Below are 4194 nucleotides of genomic sequence, written 5' to 3'. Positions count from 1 at the left end.
TATGTATGTATGTCCAATTGCTTTGACAATACAAATGAATTGAATTGAGAGGGAGAGAGAGAGAGAGAGAGAGAGAGAGAGAGAGAGAGACAGACAGACAGACAGACTGACAAACAGAAAAACAGACAGACACAGACACACACACACACAGAGCCAGCCAGCCAGCCAGCTCAGCGATGACATCACGAGCCTCTCTCAGCTGACTGCTATGACATCACAGAGCACGTACATTCCGTTGCTTGCCGTCTGTCAACCACTCAGTCACTGCCAGCCAGACTGGCTGGCTGGCTGGATGGGGGGGCTGCTTGCTGCTGCTGCGTACCTTAGCAAGCTTATTTGCTTGACCGGCCTTCCTACTCCTCTGCCCACATGCCCACCTATGCCCGATCTGCTGTTCACCTGGATCACAGCTCCGCCCCAACAAGGCAGAGCCCCCCAAGAATGGTACAAACTCACCCACGATCCCCTCCACAGAAAGCTTTAGCAAAAGGCAAAAGCGTTATACGTAATGAAGAGGAACCCGAGTCCAAGACGCATCCGACCAGCCATACATATTTGTGTGTATTAAAGATCACATTTTCTTACATTTAGTTTTTCTGTACTTTATTACATCTTATTGTGATTTATAAAAGTATTGTTTCTTTTCCATATGTATGTATGTATGTGTGTGTGTCTGTACGTGTGTGTGCCTGTCTCTGTGTGAAAGTGTGTGTGTGTGTGTGTGTGTGTGTGTATATGTCTCTCTGTGAAAGTGTGTGTGTGGGTGTGACAGTGTGTGTGAGTGTCTGTCTGTCTGTCTGTCATGTAACTCGCACATCTGTGAGGGCACCATTTTTGCAGAAGAGATGTACACATTTTGGAGCAACATATGCTGCCATCCAGACATCGTCTTTTCCAGGGACGTACCTGCATTTTTCAGCAGGATAACGCCAAACCACATTCTGCCCAGATTTCAAGCGCATGGTTGCATAGGCAGAGAGTGCGGGTGCTAGCATGGCCTGCCTGCAGTCCTGACCTGTCTCCGAATTGAGAATGTGTGGCGCACTATGAAGTGCAAATTAAGACAACGAAGGCCCTGTGCAGTTGCGCAGCTGAGGAAATGCATAATGGATGAATGGGGGAAAATCCCGCTTGCTAAACTTAACCAAGTGGTGTCTTCAGTGCCCAAGTGCTTAATAAGTGTTATTAAAAGAAAAGGTGATGTTACATAGTGGTAAACAGTCGACTGTCCCAACTTTCTTGGTTTCTTTTCACTGCTAATGAGATGCTGTAGAGTGAGTTAGTTATATTGCTTTCAGGAGCTCTAATCGTATTGATGAGTTCATGCAGCATTTGTAATTGAATTTCAAAAAGAAATCTTTGCTGTCTGGCCTGTGTGTATGAGATGTACTCTGTCAATCTTTGGCTAACAACTGAAACATTGGTAGAACAGAAATGGCAACATAAAAAAGAAAAGTACATTTTAAAAGAGCACATTAAATAGGATGAATATACAGTTTTTTACAATCACTTTGTCACTAATTTCAGAACCTTGATGTCATTTTTCAAAACTCTAGACACAAAACTCAAAACGGTCATCACTTGTAACACAGGCTGTCCAATGTTCAAAACATTGCATTGTGCATTCATATCTTTAAAGAAACCTAGCACTTGCAGACTTGTTGGTTCAAATAACTCATTTATCATGAAATACCATAGTAACATAGTAACACAGAAGATACCGATAGTTTCACTGTGTAGTTGTTCGTACAATCATTAAATATTGTAGTACAAAATATGTGATACATGTTTCATTATGGTACTACACATAAATACATCACTGTAAAAGGACTAGTAGAGAGAATACTACAGACACAGTGGAATCATTGAACAAAATCTGAAATGTATTGATGCAATACAATCAAATCACACCATAGGTTTCTTTGAATCCATGCAAAAATAATTAGCTACAAAAACGAACAAAACTACAGTAAAATGTCAACTGCAGTGTTCCTCACCTGGCTTAGTGTAAAAAGCAAAACAAAGGATTGATTACTGTACTTCTAAATTTCCATCAGCCCTGTGTTCAGGTTCAGGTTCTCACAACCATTTTTCACAAGAGGCATCTTGAAACTGAACATACCTGAACATACTCAGTCATCAGCTGCTTCACTCTGTCTGCATTTCTTTCAAAAGGCACACTATACTCTGTGCTACACATTGGTATGCAGTATACAGTCATTTGACAATTGAGAGTAGCCTAATGTTTAGTGCATGCTGAAGACTTGCCGCTTCTCAGTACGGACATTTCTGATGATTGAGGCCACAGTTGATCCTGAGTTGATTCTGAGGTTTGATTGAATCATTGTAGCTGCCTCAGTCATGGTCATGCCATGATTTACAACATGTTCTACAACTATTTCTCGGATTTCACTGGACACTATTTGCTGTTGCTGCCGCTGTCTGGTCCGTGGCCTTGTCCTCTACCACGTTCCCCCAACACCTCTCAAATGAGGCCCATGGCTGCCTCTCTGGTGAGGCCTAAGCCCTCCTCTATGACGAGGCCCACGACCACCTCTCAGAAGGGGTGCATGTCCCCTTCCATTCCTTTGACCACCACGTCTTCCTCCTCCCACTGCTTGACCTCTATTGTGACCTGGATGACCTGCCGGCTCCATGTTATCACTGTGTTGCTCGGGTGGATAGCACTCATTTCACTCGATACTCGTACCACAATGTGAAATCAATCATCAATAACCAGTTGGCAGTATTGGAAAAGCAATTACAAGGGCCTGCATACATACAGTAATGTCAAATCTGATGTGGAAGAACAATCATCTTCAACCAGGTTGGAGCGTTAGTTGCAATGCCTTTAATACACGCAGCGTGGAGAGGAACAGTGACTCAAGAAGATCCCAAAGTCGCTCTGCCTTCATTTTAACAGTCAGAGCTTTTATACACAAAAATCAAAGAGCTGGTTATAATCAGAAAGTCATTACTATGTTATCTTAAAAGTTAGCTAAGCAGAATTTATATCATTATAGGACAGAGTTCATAGATCAACACATGGATTAGGGAGCAGGCACTTCAATCATACTGTTTGACATTGTCTCCAAGATTCTCATCGTAAATAACAAGCAGAAATCAAACTACCTTCTGGCCTGACCTTCTAGCTTGACCTTATCTTTCTTAAGTATACAAGAGAGAAAAACAGGTATTAGAGAAAGAATTTCTAACTTTCCTTCCACACTGAAAACATGGTGTGGAAAAGTGCTACATGATGATGAATGATGATGAAATATTACATCCATAGATAATGTAGTCCAACTGGTTCATGCTCCTCGGTTATTGGTGTCAATGGATCTCATTATCCTGAAACTTTCATGATCGAAACATGGAATACTGTTCGTCAGTTTCCATAAAACTATGAATTAAGAGTAATGCAACAGTCACTTATCATTTGGGCAGCTGTATCAATTGATAGTTAGATCTTTGTAATGAAATGAATAGACAGTGATCTCAGATGTAATGTGTGAATTGCATTTTGAAATGGTAATACTTTGATGTTAAGTTGTATCATTTTAGTTCAATGAACAAATGATCTGAGGTTGATGTGTATTGTATCCAAGCAATTGAAAAATGTGCATTTTGATCATCGGGTGTGAGTTTTGTGTCTAGAGTTTTGAAAAATGACATCAAGGTTCTGAAATGAGTGCCAAAGTGATTGTAAAAAAGTGTAATATCAGGGGACAGTGGCTATTAGTGATCTGGCCTTCCGTGGCCTCTGTATTAATGTAACAGGTCACATTGTATGTGTACACTGATACTTGATAGTATAATATAGTACAAGTAAAAAACATACATAGGTATCATAGAAGTATTTTGCAGAAATGATTAAGGATACTTATCAAAATGGAGAGGAAATGCTAAATCCAGTCTCCCCAGGCTGAGCTTCTATTGCTACACCTGCTAAGTGGCTGCTGGCCCCACTATATGGATAGAGCCACACCAAGTACAAGAGTCTCCCCATTGCTATTTATATCTCCCTATCCAGTCTTCTATACGTGTCAGGTATACAAGTGTGTGTGTGTGTGTGTGTGTGTGTGTCTGTCTGTCTGTCTGTCTGTGAAAGTGTGTGTGTGTGTGTGTGTGTGAAAGTGTGTGTGAGTGTCTGTCTGTCTGTCTGTCATGTAACTTGCACATCTGTTAGGGCAC

General features: G+C 41.3%; 1 non-coding gene across 1 annotated transcript; it reads right to left on the bottom strand.

Moving 5' to 3' along the window:
* Positions 1 to 413: 413 nt before the first annotated feature.
* LOC136769192 (U5 spliceosomal RNA) lies at positions 414 to 528 on the bottom strand. Its single transcript, XR_010822150.1, has one exon. It is a non-coding gene; the product is annotated as a U5 spliceosomal RNA (small nuclear RNA).
* Between the last annotated feature and the right edge of the window lie 3666 nt (positions 529 to 4194).

This window comes from Amia ocellicauda, chromosome 14, assembly GCF_036373705.1.
Source record: "Amia ocellicauda isolate fAmiCal2 chromosome 14, fAmiCal2.hap1, whole genome shotgun sequence".
Lineage (NCBI taxonomy): Eukaryota > Metazoa > Chordata > Actinopteri > Amiiformes > Amiidae > Amia > Amia ocellicauda.
This window is presented reverse-complemented; position numbering and strand designations above follow the sequence as displayed.